This window comes from Alligator mississippiensis, chromosome 6 (genome assembly GCF_030867095.1).
Source record: "Alligator mississippiensis isolate rAllMis1 chromosome 6, rAllMis1, whole genome shotgun sequence".
In the NCBI taxonomy this organism is placed as follows: domain Eukaryota; kingdom Metazoa; phylum Chordata; order Crocodylia; family Alligatoridae; genus Alligator; species Alligator mississippiensis.
In genome coordinates, this window is record NC_081829.1 from 59,407,542 (window position 1) to 59,426,174 (window position 18,633).

Sequence of the window (18,633 nt, forward strand, 5' to 3'; positions counted from 1 at the left end):
CTTAAGCCATCCGTTACAGAAAGGCACAGGTTTTGTGATGGGCCCATCCATACTCACACAGCTATCAGGGCGCTTGATTCTGCTGGTAGAAGAAACTGATTTCCTGGTATTAAATTCCTTTCACTATCTTGGCACAAGACAAATGTAAAACATATGCTCCCACGCTTTCATTTCCTCTTTCTTTCCTTCTCACCTTCACCCAGATACAGTTTGGCAGACAGCCGTATTTGCAGCATTCTTAAAAAATAATGATACTGTGGGCTTTTCAATCCCTCCCCACATATACTAGAACCATTGTGCTAGAATGCGGCTAAGTGGGTTGCAAGCTGCTGGTTAATGCCAGCCTGGCATTTAGTGGAAGGGGGTCATTTAAAATGTCACTTTCTCTCCTTCAGTTCTTTCCTTCCACCCCACACACCTGTCTGCCTTCACTGCCTAGCCCCACTGGGTCTCTAATTGTTTACCTTTGTAGGGGAAGATATCTGACAACTGAGATCTTTAATCCAGCAAATAAAGGCATAACAAGATCCAGTGGCTGGAAGCTGGAGTTTGATAAGGCACGGATGGGTAATTAAGAATTGGAAGGACTTAGGAATGTGAACTCTGTCATTTTCAGTGCTTGAGATCTGATATCTGTCTAAAAGGTGCACTGTAGGTTAGACACCATTGATTAGGCTTCCTGTAGGAATCATTGAACGAAATTCTGAGGCCTGTGGTAAGTATGAGGTCAGATGACCATAACTATTAAAAATGTTACATGTCTTGGCCTCTCTGTAACTCACTTTCCTCCCATATAGACATTATGGACATAGAGATTTTCTGTGTTTAAATGAAGGTTTCCAGGTGTGAAGTGTTGAGACTCCATACTCAGATCTGACATCATCAAAAGTCCCAACTGCAGCATGTGACTGCTTTGAAGCTTTGCCTTCCTGCTGGCACACTGTTCTTTTTAAAGTCAGACATGTTCAGCCCCTTTGCAGATTAAGTCTGGAAGCTATTCATATGCTTTATGTTAGGAAAACCTGAGCAGGAGGTCATGTATTCACACTAAGGAGGCCTAATTTTGTACTGTTTTCCAAAAGTTACATATGTGTATCTCCACTGATGTCAGTGGGGTTATTTGCAGGAAGCATTACCTGGCTCAAAAGTGTTCCCAGAACCCTCCTTTTACCATTAAGAGTATTAAATAGTTCACAGGTACCACGAATTCATAAGATATATTATCTTGAAAAAGTTCCCTTTTCTCTTTCTGTCTTTCTCTCAAGCTCATAAAGTCCTTCAAGAGGGAAACACCTCTTTAAAAGTCCCTTGTTGATAGGGAAAATCTTTTTGGGGAGGAAAGTGCAAGTCCAAGCTAATGGATTTTGGCTCAATAGTTGTTAAATTTGTCCTGTTTTTTAAAGCACATATAGGGAAGACGAGCTGAGATCGGTAAGAAAGAAGGCAGGCTTGTTCTGTTCCTTTGCTGCAGGAGGTAGACCAGAGGCAGGTCAGTTGTGTAAAAGTGCACTTGAACCTCTAGATCCCAGCACATTTTGGTATTGGGATACATGTGGCTGATCCTCTCCTACCAGATCTCTTTGACTCAATAATACTTAGGTTTCCTTTGGCTATCATGCTGGTGATGTTGCTAAAAACAGATTAATTCCAGAATTGATCAGACATGTAATCCACTAGAAGGAAGAATAGATAGCGACTGAGAACGACACAATGGCATAGTGATACAGGGAAGGAATTCTACCTGATCAACACATCAAAGAGCTACTCAACACAGCTCACGAAGACATTCTCATGGACCCAGAGGGACAGCCTTCCATCTTCAGCTCCCTCTGTGCAAAAATGAAGTTTATTTCCTACCTATGGGGACTTTTTACCATCTTGTACTATCTACACTTTTCCCAGAGCCTGACAAAGGGATTTTGATCCTGAAAGCTTGCAGAAAAGGACAATTTTCTTGCTATTTTCCAGTTGGTCTAATAAAAGGTATAATTTTGGAACCAAGAGTTCTAGTTTTTTGTATGTCTTTTTGTCTCAGACCAACACGGCTACCAAGTACACCCCTGAATAGTGATACAGTGGCAGTTGAGGAAGAGGCCAGCAGAAACCTTACAACTTGCATTCTAGAGATTGCTTAGGATACAAATTAGTTTCCTGGCCTGGATATAGACACACAGGACAGTAGGTTAGAAGGGACATCAGAAGTTCTAGATCAGGGTTAAGCAACTATTTCTGACTCATTGTGCAATGGACTGTATAAGCTAAACATAATGCACTGTAATGTAGATGTGCAACAGCAGGGGGAGCAGCCCTGCAAACTGAATGTGAACTGTCAAACTGTGCTAAGGCAAGATAAATGTGATATGTTGTATTAGACCAACTGCTAACTGCATGTAACTACAACTCCCAGAGACCCTGGGGGCTGGGAGACTAAAGAAAAAAGAAGCAAGAAGCAGAGGCAGAACTTGTGAACCAGCAGCAGGGCACAGACAGTGGCAGAGGGGAAATGTAGCTGGAGACTCTAGAGGAGTGATGGATCCAGGACTGTTGGACAGTAGCAGCAGGGCACAGATGTGCAGACAGAGACTGAGTGCTCTCAGTACTAGAGAGGGTTTGGGACACCTCTGGAGGTGTGGAGGGTACAAAGTTCTTTGAGTGTTTCTACCTGGGTACTAGTGCGTGTTATTAGTTACCTGTTCTTGAGTGAGTATACCACAGTGTTACTGCTTGTTATCTGTTATTCAGCTTCTAAGTGTATGTACTTTAATGCTAATGTTTATCTGCTTGTGTTTGTTTATTTCTCCCTAGAACCTTGGTTTGTGACCCTAGTTCCCAATATTTTCTGTATAAAATTAGGAACCTCCCTTTTGGCTTCCTGTGCCAGTTCCTGGGGTTACATTTGGTTTGGAGGCCGGCAGCTCTGCCACTGCTTAACTCCCCAGCAGCAGCATGGAAAACACCCACAGCCAGCACTTCTTCCCACAGCAGCACAGGGAGAGTGCCTGGAGAAACCATCCCTGCCACCAAATGCTGCTGAAGCCCTATGTCTGTGGGCTGGATCCAAGGGTTCTGCCGGCTTGATCTGACCCATGGGTCATAGGTTGCCAACCCCTGGTGTACTCAAACCCTGCTCAAGGCAGGATTAGCCCCGACTAAAAACCATTCTGGTTAAGTCTCTGTCTAACCTGCTCTTAACAACACCCAAGGACGGAGATTCCACAACTCTTCTGGGTAGCCTCCACACACATGGGGAGAAAGTTCTTCCTAATCTCCAAGCTAAATTTCCCTTGCTGCATTTTAATCAGGGTATTTCCTCAAGGTCCACAGGTAAAAGGTCTCATCATTCAGCTCTAAAATTTGTGGCCATCCAGGGCACTCACTCTTCCTTTGTGCTTTTCTCCAAAACACTGTTCCATATAGTCACTCTACCTTTTTCATTAGCCTGTGCAGTCAAGACCAACTTCCTAAGTGGTTCTTTTTCTTGGAATTTCTCTCCTATCACCTCCTAACAGTTCTCAAAGGTCATTTCCCTATCGTGTTTCAGGCTAAATCTAATAAGTCTTCAAAAATCCAAAGATTCAGGTAATTACTCCTAATGTACCCTGGAATAAGGGAGCAAAAGATTAGGTTTTTGTCACCTGCCAGAGCCAACTCATCTCCATTTCCATGCCAGTTCTTAACAGTCAGCATCTCACAATTTGCAAGAGAAAGAGTTTTGATGCATTCAGAAATGTTACAAACTGGAACATTATTTAGAGGACCCAAACTAGGAAACTCTCTAACAGAGAAGACAAACACAGAGGACAAAACAAAGCTTTTCTTATAATTGGCAAGGGTTAGACCCAAACAATTATCCATTGTTGCAAGGGAAACACAGAAGCCTTATTTTACATTCTGGCAGGTAAGTGGAAAGGAACCTATTTTAGGTAGCTTGCTTGGAATATGATTGGATGTGCACAGGGATACAGTTAATAATTTTGTTAATACACTTAATTTTGATTGAAACATTTTTTAAAGCTTTTTGTTGAATAAGACTTACCATTCATGTTCAGAAATTTATTCATTATGTTTTTTTCTAATCACCCTCAGAATAGCCAGTTCAAACCCAGATATAGTGGGGCTTACAGAAACGTGGTGGGATTCATCCCATGACTGGGCAGTTAGCATTAGGGGCTATAGGTTCTACAGGCGGGATAGAGAAGGAAGGGAGGGGGTGTGGCGCTCTATGTCAAAGAGCAATACACATCTTCTGCTAGCAAAATGGGATCGGAGGAGGGGCAAGCTGAAGTGCTCTGAGTCAAGATACAAGGGGGACGGGAGAGGGATTTAACAGTGGGGGTCTACTACAGACCCCCCAACCAAGGGGAGGAGCTGGACCGGGAATTTTCGGGCCAGCCTGCAGAGGCACTTAAGGTGAGGGATGTAGTTGTCATGGGTGATCTAAATTACCCAGACATCTGCTGGGAGGAGCAGTCAGCCAGGTTGGACCATTCCAGGAGGTTCCTGGCCAAGATACAGGACCTCCACTTAACCCAGGAGGTGCACAGTCCCACCAGAGGAAATGCCTTGTTGGACCTGGTCCTGGCCACAGGCGATGATCTGGTAAGGGGGCTCCAGGTCCTTGACCACCTGGGTGATAGCGATCATTGCTTGCTTGAATTCTTCATCCAGCGCAGGGTGACAAGGGCCTGCAGCAAGACAGTAGCCCTAGACTTCAAGAGGGCCAACTTCAACGAGTTGAGATTGGTGGGAGAGGTGCTGGGGTTCTCAAGGGCAGGGGAACTCAGTGCCCAAGATGAGTGGTCGTTCCTTAAGGAGACGATACTCAGGGCCTAAGGGGTGACGATCCCAATGAGAAGCAAGGGGGGCAAGAGTGCCCAAAAGCCCCCCTGGCTCACCAAGGACATCCGGGAATGCCTGGTTGCCAAAAAGGCAGCATACACCTGGTGGAAGGGGGGTGCTATCTCCAAAGAAGAGTATACCTCCACTGCTCGGGCCTGTAGGGGGGCTGTTAGGAAAGCTAAGGTGGACATAGAGCTAGGACTAGCATCCAAGATCAAAGATAATAAAAAGTCCTTTTTCAAATATATAGGGAGGATGAAGAAGGCATCAGGAAATGTGGGGCCCCTGCAAGATGCGCTGGGCAACCTGGTGGTTGCACCAGAGGAGAAGGTAGACCTCTTTAACAAATTCTTTACCTCCGTTCTCTTGTGCAGGGGCTGGGACTCCCCCACCATGTTTCAAGATGGACTCGAGGGGAACGCCTCAAGACCTAAGGTTGAGGAGGACCGGGTCAGAGTACTTCTGGAGTGGCTGGACGTGTTCAAGTCAGCAGGTCCAGATGCTCTCCACCCCAGGGTGTTGAGGGAGCTAGCAGGGGTTATTGCTGGGCCCTTGGCATGGCTTTATGCGTGCTTGTGGTGCTCGGGCCAGGTGCCAGATGATTGGAAGATAGCCAATGTGGTCCCCATCTTTAAGAAAGGGAGGAGGGAGGACCCAGGCAACTATAGGCCCGTCAGTCTTACCTCAATCCTGGGGAAACTCTTTAAGAAGATCATCAAGGAGCACATCTGTGATGGGCCAGCATTGGGGATGATGCTCAGGGGCAACCAGCACGGTTTCATTAGGGGCAGGTCATGTCAGACCAACCTGATTGCCTTTTACGATCAGGTCACAAAAGCATTGGATGCAGGTGTCACCGTGGATGTAGTCTTTCTGGACTTCAGCAAGGCCTTTGACACTGTCTCTCACCCCATCCTCATTAAAAAAAACAGATGACTGTGGCATCGATGCCTACACAGTCAGATGGATTGCTAATTGGCTGAAGGATCGTACTCAGAGGGTGGTGGTGGATGGGTCATATTCGACCTGGGGGGAAGTGGGCAGCGGAGTCCCCCAGGGCTCGGTCCTTGGGCCCGCACTGTTCAATTTCTTTATCAGCAATTTGGACGATGGGGTGAAAAGCAACCTGTTTAAATTTGCTGATGAAAACAAAATTTGGGGTGAGGTGGGCATGCTAGTAGGGAGGGAAAAACTGCAGAAAGACCTGGACAGGTTGCAGGGGTGGGCTAACAAAAACAGGATGCCTTTCAATACGGACAAGTACAGGGTGCTGCACTTGGGCAGTAGTAACCAGCAGCACACTTATAAGACAGGAAACTCCCTTCTTGAGAGCACGGAGACAGAAAGGGATCTTGGAGTCATCATTGACTCCAAGATGAACATGGGTCGACAATGTGAGGTAACGGTCGGCAGGGCTAACAGAACCCTATCGTGCATCCACAGGTGCATCTCAAGCAGGGCCAAGGAGGTGATCCTCCCCCTCTATGCGACACTGGTCAGGCCACAGCTGGAGTACTGTGTCCAGTTCTGGGCACCGCACTTCAAGAGGGATGCGGACAACATTGAAGGGTCCAGAGGAGGGCCACTCACATGATCCAGGGACAGCAGGGCAGACCCTACAATGAGAGGCTACGGGACCTGAACCTGTTCAGCCTTCACAAGAGAAGGCTGAGGGGGGACCTTGTGACCATCTATAAACTCACTAGGGGGGACCAGAAGGGTTTGGGGGAGACCTTGTTTCCCGGGATAACAAGGAATAACGGCCACAAGTTGTTGGAGAGTAGGTTTAGATTGGACATCCATAGGAACTACTTCACAGTTAGGGCGGATCTGGAACCAACTTCCAAGGGAAGGGATGCTGGCTCCTACCCTGGGGGTCTTAAAGAAGCGGCTTGATGCCTACCTGGCTGGGGTCACTTGAACCCAGTTTCCCTCCTGCCCAGGCAGGGGGTCGGACTAGAAGATCTACAAGGTCCCTTCCGACCCTACTTCTATGATTCTAATCACTCAGTTATTGTTCAGGCTTTTAGAAATAAATGTTTCTAAAACACAGCCATAAACTGAGAAAATTCTGATCAGTGTGGGCATGGTCAAGTATAATGTTTACACTGATGTAAATGGAATTGCATTGGTGTAAGAGAGTCATGGGCACATGCTACTAGCCTCTAAACTGGGATAGGCTTGCTCGGTCCAGTGGAGAGTTATGCCTGAAAGACACGGGTAGAACTTTACTACACTCCTGATACAGTCAGGTGCCACCTGTCTGCATACATCTCAGGGTAGACTTTTGCAAAAGACTGTTACCTGCTTCCTTTTCACCTAGCTACCTACTAGGTATACACAGACTATACACAACTGAGGGATAATTAATTATGCCAGGGTATCCATATATTTGTCCATGCCTTGTTGGTGAAATGTATCCTTCTGCAGAGACTGTAAATGGGATGTAGGTTGTGTTTTGGCCTTGAGCTGGCTCTCTGCACACGGATGAATTTCAGCCTCTGCAAATATCAGACCTACTAATTCAGCTGAGTGCTGCCTTGGTGCTTTGTATTCCAGTCACTAATAATTTCTAATATGCGGAACAAATTAGGTTCACCTGTGGGTGAATGGGATGAATGTGTGTATTTCTTCTAATGCTCTTGTATAAGAGAACTGGTAGGTGCTCTTATTGCCTTTTATTCAGCAACTCATTCTGGGCAAGTAATTTTTGTTATAAGCCTGTAAAACATTTCTTTTCCTAACTTCACCCTTCCTGGTAAAAGGTAAGTGCATAGGCGCTGACTTCGGTTTTTGCTGGTGGATGCTTTTTATCTTTTGTGTTCCTGTGCTGAGCCCCACACATGCCTCTCATGGACGCAGAAGACGGCATGAGAACTGCATCAGAGACACCAACTGGCGGCTTCGGCAGTGGTGCCTCGAGGCAGGCTTTGGCTTCCTGGACAATGACCCGCACATTACGATGAGGGACATGCTCAGTTGGGATGGGCTTCACCTGTCCCCCAAAGGTAAGTGTGTTTTCTTCTAGGTTGGCGGATCTCCTCCAGCGGGCTTTAAACTAGGCTCGTCGTGGGGAGGGGAAGATGAGGGCGGGGGAAGCTGTGGACCACCAAACCATGTGGCACCCACAAGGACAGCCCAGCCTGAAGAAGGAGAACATCGGGAACATGCAAGCCATGGGGTGGCCAGCACTAAAGCACAGGTAAGCAACGAGAAGGTAAGAAATAAGGGGCCCCTTGGGATTCGGAGCTGGGGGGCAGCAAAGGCACCTGTCGCAGGGCTCAAGTGCCTATATACTAATGCTAGGAGCATGGGGAACAAGCAGGATGAACTAGCGCTCCTGCTTGCACAAAATACCTATGACTTAGTAGGGCTAACGGAAACCTGGTGGGATTCGTCCCACGACTGGGCGGTACACACTGAGGGTCATAGATTGTACAGAAAGGACAGGGTGGGGAAGAAAGGGGGAGGGGTTGCGCTCTATGTCAGTGAGCGATATACATCAACCCTCATCAAGACGGAATCGAAGGATGAGGAAGTAGAAGGATTGTGGGTTAGGCTACATGGGGGGCAAGGAGAAAGGGATTTGGTGGTAGGGGTCTGCTACAGACCCCCACATCAAGGGGAAGAACTAGATTCGGGGCTCCTGAGGCAGCTCTCGGAGACCATAAAAGCTAAAGAGGCGGTAGTCATGGGGGACCTAAACTACCCAGACATCTGCTGGGAGACGCAGACGGCAAAGTCTCACCATTCACGCAGGTTCCTATCCTGTGGACAGGACCTCCACCTGACACAGGAGGTACATGGTCCCACTAGGGGGAATGCCTTACTGGATCTGGTATTGGCAACGGGGGATGACATGGTAGGGGACCTACAGATCGGTAGCCATCTGGGGGACAGCGATCACCTAATAATAGAATTCTTCATAAGACGTCGAGTGGGTAAGGTAACTAGTAGGGTGAAAGTGCTAGACTTTAGGAAAGCTGATTTCAATGAACTCAGGCGATTAGTCAAGGACGCACTGCAGAGTAGGAGTTTTGAAGTGATGGGAGTCCAAGAAGAGTGGCTGTGCCTTAAGGAAATGATCCTTCGGGCACAAAGTGAGACGATCCCGATGCGAGGAAAAAGAGGGAAAGGGGCTAGGAGGCTTCCTTGGCTGACCAGAGAAATCCAGGGCAGCCTAAGGGCCAAAAGGGGAGCACGTAAAAAGTGGAAACAGGGAGAGATCACCAAAGACGAATATACCTCCTCTGCTTGCACTTGTACGGAGGCAGTTAGACGGGCCAAAGCTACCATGGAGCTGAGGATGGCATCCAAAGTAAAGGACAACAAGAAATTGTTTTTTAGATATATAGGGAGTAAAAGGAAGGCCCAGGGAGGAATAGGACCCCTGCTAAATGGGCAGAAGCAATTGGTGACGGACGGGGGGACAAGGCTGAACTCCTCAACGAGTTCTTTGCCTCAGTGTTCCTAAGCGAGGGGCAGGACAAGTCTCTCACTGGGGTTGTAGAGAGGCAGCAGCAAGGCACCAGACTACCATGTGTAGACCCTGAGATGGCGCAGAATCACTTGGAGGAACTGGATGCCTTTAAGTCGGCAGGCCCAGATGAGCTCCATCCGAGGGTGCTGAAGGCACTGGCCGACATCATTGCAGGGCTACTGGTGGGAATATTTGAACGCTCATGGCGCACGGGCCAAGTCCTGGAGGACTGGAAAAGGGCCAATGTGGTCCCCATTTTCAAGAAGGGGAGGAAGGAGGACCCGAGCAACTATAGGCCAGTCAGTCTTACCTCCATCCTTGGCAAAATCTTTGAAAAAATTATCAAGGCTCACATATGCGAGAGCCCGGCAGGGCAAATTATGCTGAGGGGAAACCAGCACGGGTTTGTAGCAGGTAGATCATGTCTGACTAATCTGGTCTCTTTTTATGACCAGGTTACGAAATGCCTGGACACAGGAGGAGGGGTGGATGTTGTATACTTAGACTTCAGGAAGGCCTTCGATACGGTATCCCACCCCATACTGGTGAACAAGTTAAGAGGCTGTGACTTGGATGACTACACAGTCCGGTGGGTGGCGAGTTGGCTGGAGGGTCGCACCCAGAGAGTCGTAGTGGATGGGTCGGTATCAGCCTGGAAGGGTGTGGGCAGTGGGGTCCTGCAGGGCTCGGTCCTTGGACCGATACTCTTTAATGTCTTCATCAGCAACTTGGACGAGGGAGTGAAATGTACTCTGTCCAAGTTTGCAGATGACACAAAACTGTGGGGAGAAGTGGACACACCGGAGGGCAGGGAACTGCTGCAAGCAGACCTGGACAGGTTGGAGAAGTGGGCAGACAACAACAGAATGCAGTTCAACAAGGAGAAATGCAAAATGCTGCACCTAGGGAGGAAAAATGTCCAGCACACCTACAGCCTAGGGAACGACCTGCTGGGTGGCACGGAAGTAGAAAGGGATCTTGGAGTCCTAGTGGACTTCAAGATGAACATGAGCCGGCAGTGTGACGAAGCCATCAGAAAAGCCAATGGCACTTTATCGTGCATCAGCAGATGCATGACGAATAGATCCAAGGAGGTGATACTTCCCCTCTATCGGGCACTGGTCAGACCGCAGTGGGAGTACTGCGTGCAATTCTGGGCACCACACTTCAAGAGGGATGCGGATAACCTGGAGAGGGTCCAGAGAAGGGCCACTCGTATGGTCAAGGGCCTGCAGACCAAGCCCTACGAGGAGAGACTAGAGAAACTGGACCTTTTCAGCCTCCGCAAGAGAAGGTTGAGAGGCGACCTTGTAGCTGCCTATAAGTTCATCATGGGGGCACAGAAGGGAATTGGTGAGTTTTTATTCACCAAGGCGCCCCTGGGGGTTACAAGAAATAATGGCCACAAGCTAGCAGAGAACAGATTTAGATTGGACGTTAGGAAGAACTTCTTCACAGTTCGAGTGGCCAAGGTCTGGAATGGGCTCCCAAGGGAGGTGGTGCTCTCCCCTATCCTGGGGGTCTTCAAGAGGAGGTTAGATAAGCATCTAGCTGGGGTCATCTAGACCCAGCACTCTTTCCTGCCTATGCAGGGGGTCGGACTCGACGATCTATTGAGGTCCCTTCCGACATTAACATCTATGAACCTACGCCCAGAAGAGGCAGCGTGTTACTTCAAGCTGGCTCAGCCACCATCTGTAAAGGTAGGGCTCTTTAATGGGGCTTTTTTGGCAGTTTTATCTAATAGCTCATTGAATCAGCTTTAGCTAAAAGTGCCAAAAAACCCTACTGAAGTGCCTTATCTTTACAGACGCTGCAGAGCTGAGTTGAAGTAAAGCACTGCCTCTTTTGATAAAGTGCAGAAGTTCGGGGGTTGTTGTTTTTTTAAATGTCTGCAAGCAACCACAGAGAACTAACATGTAAAACAAAAGCAGCTGTGTCTCATGGGTTACTGAGCACTCGCTAATCTTTTTTTGGTGGGTGTTTGAGCCCTGGAGCACCCATGGCATTGGCATCTATGGGTAAGTGACTAGATTTTAGGCCTGGGCTCTGAAATTAGTTTGTTAAATAACAGTAATAGATTTTCTTCTGAATGAACTGGTCAGGTTACTGCTTTTGTTTGCAGCACCGTGTATGTGCCTATCCCAGCTCAAATTCTACTGGTAGGCATGTAAAATACTGAAAAGGTGTGGGATTTAGGTGTGGGTAATGAGCAACTATTAGCCATTCCAAGGTCTGACTAAATTCTCTATACACTGAAGACTGTTGAAACTATGATCACCCACTTTGTTGGGAGACTTCAAGGCCATGCCATGACTAGTAATTCACTGAAAAAGACAGAGGATGAAGAAAGAAAGAGGACCAGGTGGAACAACTCACCTTCCCACCAACCTCTCTGAGCAACAGCATTGCAGTGATGGATGGTGCTCTTCCAGTTGGACTGCACAGCAGTAGGTCTAGATGGGACTACAGAAGCCACATACAGTCTTCTAAACAGCAATTTATAGACAGCTACAGCAGGTCACTTCCAAAAGCACAATCAAGAGAGCAAAAAATGTCAACAGAGGCCAGAGCACTTAGTGCCAGATTTTTCAAGCACTGATGGAGCTATAATGTTTATCATCTGTAATTAGATAGTAATCACTGCTCCTGCCACCTTGGCAGTGTAAATCAAGCCCCAGTGCTTGTTATCAAGGGCTTTGTTAGAAGGGCATCTCCAGCACAGAACTGATCTTTTTACTTGCTAGATTTCCATATTTGGAAAGGCTGTGCCCATCTGCCCTCTTTAAAGCACTAACCTCCAGATCATGTGACTCCAGAAGAGCTAGCACATCATAGAACCACATTAAAATGGAAAAATATTAACCCCTTTCTAGCTAATCTGTGCTAGAATATGAACATTTCTTCTGAGTACCTGTCACCTTTGCAATCCAGCAGTGAAGAAGCTGGGATGTGAGTGGAGCTGAAAAAGCATTGACCCAGGTATGGGAAGCAACAGAGAACAGTTTAAATGTTATTCATAGCTCTTTACAACAAATAGAAAATCATGAAATGATAGCAGCATAAATCAGACCACCTTCTCATGCTGTCTCATGGGCAGTGCCAACAAAGTATAAATAATCACAAATTATTTATCTGCTTATATTTCTGTTCCCTCAGTACTGTGTGCTCAGTTCTAGTACTGTAGAACGCACTAGTATAAGGTTTTGTTTGCCACTCATCCTGCTGCTGAATTTCCAGCCCCACAGATTGGAAGTCACTGCTCTATGCTCTGGATCCAGCCCATGGGGCTGCCTGTAGGGCCAGAAATTTGGTGATGGGGAGAGCAGTGGCAGTATTAATTTGCAGATTCTGGAGCTCCAGTAATTAATGCTAACATTTGCTCACCCTGCCACCAATTTTCTAGTCCCATGGACCAAATGAGTTTGACACCCCTGATTTAAAGGGGACCCCTATATCTCTAGCTGTTTGCATTTGTAAAGAAAACTTCAGCATGACTCATACATTATGGTGCCCTGATGATCATGTGACCTGATGCTGAAAAGAATTAGCAGAGAGCCTGGAACAGCAGCTCCAAGACGTGTGGACTTCCCTGTCCACATCTCTGAGATTATGACTCTGATACCTAGAGCTGGTAATTTACCATGTAAAACTCAGTATTACTGGTATTAATTATTAATCACTTAAGAGAGAAGGGTAAGAGAGGGTCACAGATCAGCAGAAACATTATGAATGATTCTCACTGTGATGACATTAGGGAGCTAGCATTCATGGTTTTCACTAGTCAAGAAGGAACCCAGCTTAACCTGCAGGCATCCTTGAGCCCCACCATGGGGGAACAGGGCAGCTAGCATGATCAATTAGATGCTGAAACTTTGCAGTCTCTTGAGTAATGCCTGATTTAGCAGCTCGCAAGGGCACAGCTTACTTTTGGGTGAAGTTTGGAAAAGGACCAGGACTCTTTTCCCCCTAGTTTGTACCCCAGTGTGAGTTGTGGGTACATATGGATTCTTCTGATTCAAACAGAAGCAAAACATAGCTCTACTGGGTTTTTCCATTGTGAACTCAAGGTTATGTTGCAAACCAAGCTGTTCTCCGAGTCAACAGCAGAGGCTTTAAGATTTAAAAATCAAGACAATCTCAGAATTATTAATTCAAGAGGATGTTCTCAGCATTTTACATCAGGGAGTTTTACCAGTTACTTTAGCAAAGTACATATAATTTAGGAACAGAGCAATGGCAGAGACATCATGATAAATAATAGCTTATCTCAGCCTTCCAGCGTTAAGGCACTCTCCATTAGGTTCCAGATTTTATTAAACTATTATTATAAGTGTCTCAGTGTCATCATACACTTGCTATCTTCTGAAAGAAAGAAATGGAAAACAAAACACAAAGGCTTATGTCTCTCCCCAGCATTTACACATATACCATGTACAGTCGTGCAAACAGTGGCACTGTTGTTGATGACTCTTCTTGTGGATAGGTCACAAGAGAGTATGTGAACTGAATATTTGTCCATCTGGATGATTAGCCAGATGAGTTTGCAAACCGAGTGTTACTGGAGAATAGGGAAGAGAGTCAATAAACCCCCTAATTGCTACCTTCCCTCATTGAACCTTTCAACCTTCAAGTCTACCAGCATAGATGAAAACAATTGAATTGTGTGACGTGACCAAAAGCATTGGAATGCCCATGCCTATTGCCAGGGGTGGGGCCAGGGAGGGGTGAAATAAAAATAAGAAAATCCAATCTGATTGGCCACCATTGTAAGACCCGCCTACAATGGCTGTTAAGCAGAGTTTGAATCCTGGACCTTACACAGCTCAGCACAAACCTCTACAATTTGGGCTAACACAAGAACAGTTCACTATATGGATCAGATGCCAGAGAAAAACTTGATATATGTTTTGTCAGTGTATATCACAACTATTTGCTGGACAGTGGTAGGATATAGGAGATGCTTGGGATCATTTCTGGCTCTGGGAGGGGCCTGATCTCAAAGTGGGGGCTGGGACAATGTTCCCTTCTCCTGCAGTAGGCAGTTCCCAGCTCTGACTCTGAGATCAGAGCTGAGGCTGGGACATTGTCCTCTTCCCCGGGGCAGCTGCCTGCTGCCAGGAGCTGGCTCTGATCTCAGAGCTGGGGCAGGGACAACATCTCCTGCCCTGACAGTAGGCAGCTCCCAAGATTGAGCAGGCAGCTGCCAGGGGCAAGAGACAGCTAGGAAGCAGGTAGCTGCCCGTGGGAGAGGAGAGTTCTCCTGTTTCCTGCTGCCTGGGCTGACTGGGAGCAATTTGCTCCTGGACAGCTATGTAACCGGCCGCTACTGTGCAATAGTTACTGTGCAGTAAATCTACTACCTGTATTTACAGCTAGTAAAATCTACTACCTGTATTTACAGGTAGTAGAAAAATGTGCAGTATACTAATCTATTGCATAGTACCTCCTGAGCATGGTTACATGGTGACACTTTACTGCGCAGTAGACTAATCTACTGCTCAGTGAAGCACTTCATATAGACACCTCCCCCCTCCCCGCATGTAACTAAGTGGATGAGATTTGTGTTTGTCATGAAAAAATGGGATTTATTCACAGCTTTGTCTAAAATGACCTTGTGCGTTCTCTTGACTTGACTTGCTTGTAAAGTGGGAGAATGATGCTTGTCAGCCTTTTGGAGAAGAGGTGGATTTATCAATAAAGGATACACAAAAATGTAAATAGTCAGAGGACATGAACCAAGAAATCATTATTTTCTGGATCTCAGCTCAGGGTACCTTTCCTTAGCCTGGAGGGCATCTGGATAGGGAAACTTTCATTTGGACTTCACATATTCTTCCCAAACGTAGCAAGAAATGAGATGACTCAGGACACTGGTATAGGTAAAAGTGCTGATGTGGTGACCAGCACAGAATATATTGTCAATATAAAGTAAAACTATAAATCAATTGACAAGAACAGATTCATCAACAAAAAACTTAACCTTAGAGTCTCAGAAGCACCTTCAAAGATATATAGATTCATAGACATTAGGGCTGGAAGGGACCTCAGAAGATCTTTGAGCCCAGCCCCCTGCCCCAGGGCAGGAAGTCAGCAGGGGTCATAGGATCCCAGCAAGATAAACATCCAAATGTCTCCTGAAGGTGTTCAAAGTAGGCGCTTAAACCACCTCCAGCAGCAGTCTATTTCAAACCTTGGGGGCTCAGACAGTAAAGAAATTCTTCCTTATGTCCAGCCTGAAACGATCATGGAGGAGTTTGTGACTGTTTGACCTTGTCATCCCTTGGGGCACTCTGGTGAACAGACGTTCCCCCAGGTCCTGGTGAACACCCCTGATAAATTTATAGGCAGCCACCAGATCCCCCCTGAGCCTGCACTTTTTCAGGCTGAAGAGTCCCATGGCTCTCAGCCTCTCATCATAAGGTCTGTTTTCCTGACCTCTGATCATGTGCATGGCTCTCCTCTGCACTCTCTCAAGCTTCTCCACATCCTGTTTGAATTGTGGAGCCCAAAACTGGACTCAGTACTCCAGCTGCGGCCTCACCGAGGCCAAGTACAACGGGAGAATTATGTCTTGGGACTTACTTGAGATGGATGCAAGCCAGCGTTTTGCTTGCTTAACTAGCTGCAGCATCACATTGAAGGCTCATGTTCATCTTGTGGTCAATCATGACCCCCAAGTCCCTTTCATCCATAGTGCTAGCCAGTGTAGCACTGCTAAGCTGAGGAGCATGCTGCAGGTTTTTCTTCCCAAGGTGGAGAACCTTGCATTTGTTGGTGTTAAACACCATCAAGTTCTCATCCGCCCATTTCCTGAGCCTGTCAAGGTCAGCCTGGATCACCCTCCTGTCCTCAGGTGTGTATGCTTTACCCCAGTTTGGTGTCATCAGCGAACTTGGCCAGTCCACTTCTGATATCAATGTCCACATCATTAATGAAGATGTTCAATAGTATAGGCCCAAGGACAGAGCCTTGATGGACCTCACTGGTCACAGGGCACCACGACGATTGACTTCCATCAATCACCACCCTTTGGGTCCAACCACAGAGCCAATTCTCCAGCCAGCGGACCATAGTGAGGCCGAGGTCACAGTTAGCCAGTTTTGCTAAGAGGTGATCATGGGATACCAGATCGAATGTCTGCTTCTCCCTTCTTTTGTCCATATTGCTGGCTTCCAGGTACTTTGTTTTAAACCCTGCAGTATTTGCCAACCCGTGCACTCATCTCCCCTGCTGGGTTGATGCTGACGCTGACATTGCTGAAAAATCAGAATTCAGTACATGTGAGAACCCTGGCATTTGTATAGACTTGACATTGGTGGATCATTTCAAAATAAAGCTTTCACCTCCTATACAGGACAGGCTGTCTGTACTGGCTCCTCCTTCTGCATGGGTCATTGTGTATAACAGCTATAACTGGGAGTATTAGCATAAAATCGAGTAAAAAAATAATTAGGCTGTAGAGATCCTGACTGACCTCTTCAGCTGCCTGTCCTATTATCAGTGTAGCAAAGTTTTGGATGCTAGAGCTATGCTGAGCAAAGTGGAAACAATCCTGTACTTGCAAGAGGAAGGACAGGGCAATCTAACAGGGTGTTATCATTGCTAATTTCTGTAGTTTAGTGCTGAAATCTGCTCAGCACATGAAGCTCAACCACCCCTTTTTATGTACAGTCAACAGCTGTGGAGGTGAAAACTCTTAAGATGCTGCATTGTGTCAAGGGTGAAGTAAGCAAGATGCTTCAACTTCTCATAGTCCCCTGGGCAATTTGAAAACTGTCAGTTCAAATTCAGATTTAAATTGAGATTTATGGTCATGGACAGATTTACGCCTGGCTGAGAAGTGTCCTGGAGGCAGGTGGCAGCATGATTCTGCTAGCATCTGCATTGTACTTGCAGATTACAAAGACTATTTAAAAAAAAAGAGATCAAATACAAGATGCTTTTATTATAGAGTTCCTGAAGTGAGCAAGGACATTCTCAGATCAGGGAAGTGGATTTACAGAGCAGAGAGGAGGAAACGGGCAGGTAAGTTCCAGGCTAGATGTAAGTAAACATAGTTTTTTTGGGGGGGTGGGGGGGAAGGGGCAGTTTCTCCCAACCCAGCCACTGACTGACTGAGTGACTTGTGCCATCCTTTTGCCCTCTTGTGCATCAGTTTCTCTGTGTATGAAACTGCAGTTACAGCACACCTTGCCAAAGTACTTTGTCTCTACCCAAGGAACACTGTGTGCAAAAAGTATCACAGTTGTTTTAGGCCAAAATTAACTTCCATCCAGCAAAAGTTTTCTTTGAATTGTTTTAAACAGTAAGAAGTAGTGAAGAGTGAAGTTGGACATTACAAAATGTTACTCACATGAAATAAAGGAGGCCTTTGCTGTTTTTACTTTCCATTTATTTGTGCCTTTGTCCCACTGTTGTCCATTGGGCCTGCTGAGCAGTCTGCCTTTCAGTCTCCAGAATGTACTAGATCTGTAATGCCTCCCTCAACCAATATCCCTGACACCATTTTGAGTGAATGAGGACTTATTTACATGCTTTTTTTCTGATATGATATCTGTTTCCAAATTAGTATTGTTATAGTGCTACAGTGCCTTATGGTGGACAGTTATACTAATATGAAGTTACTTATATAACAGATGAATCCAGGGGCAGGGAAAATATCTGACCTGCCAAGCCATTCCAGCTGGTCTGCAGGGCCCCTAAAAAATTAGTAAATGAATATTTATTTGCTCCTGGCTGCCTGTGAAAGATGACAGGAACCAGGGGCAGTAGGATCCAGGAGGAGCTGGCAGCAGGACCAAGCAGCCCAACTCCACCCCACTCCCAACCATTTCCCTCCTTTCCTGCCCCCACACTGCTCCAGCACCATGTGGCTCCCAGCTGCATCACTGGACTGCAGGAGCACGGGGCTGCGCTGGTACCCCAGGGCTAGGAGCAGGAGGGTGTGGGTGTGTGTGTGTGTGTGTGTGTGTGTGTTTGTAGGGTGTGTCCCACACGCACACCCCACCATACACCTGCACCCACACCCCCTTTGCACTGCCATACATGAAGATCCCCACACCCATACCCCTTCACACACCCCAGCCACCCTCCCCCACACACAGCCCCCCACAAACCCCATACCCACCCACACTCCACATAGCCACACACCCCCCACATGCTCCCTCACCCCACACCCACACCTATTCACCCCCCACAGACACACCTACAGCCTCTCACAAACCTATACCTCCCCACAACATACAATAGTAAGACTTCATTTTAAGCTATTGTGCAATCACCTCTATGGGCATTACACAAACATATGTAAA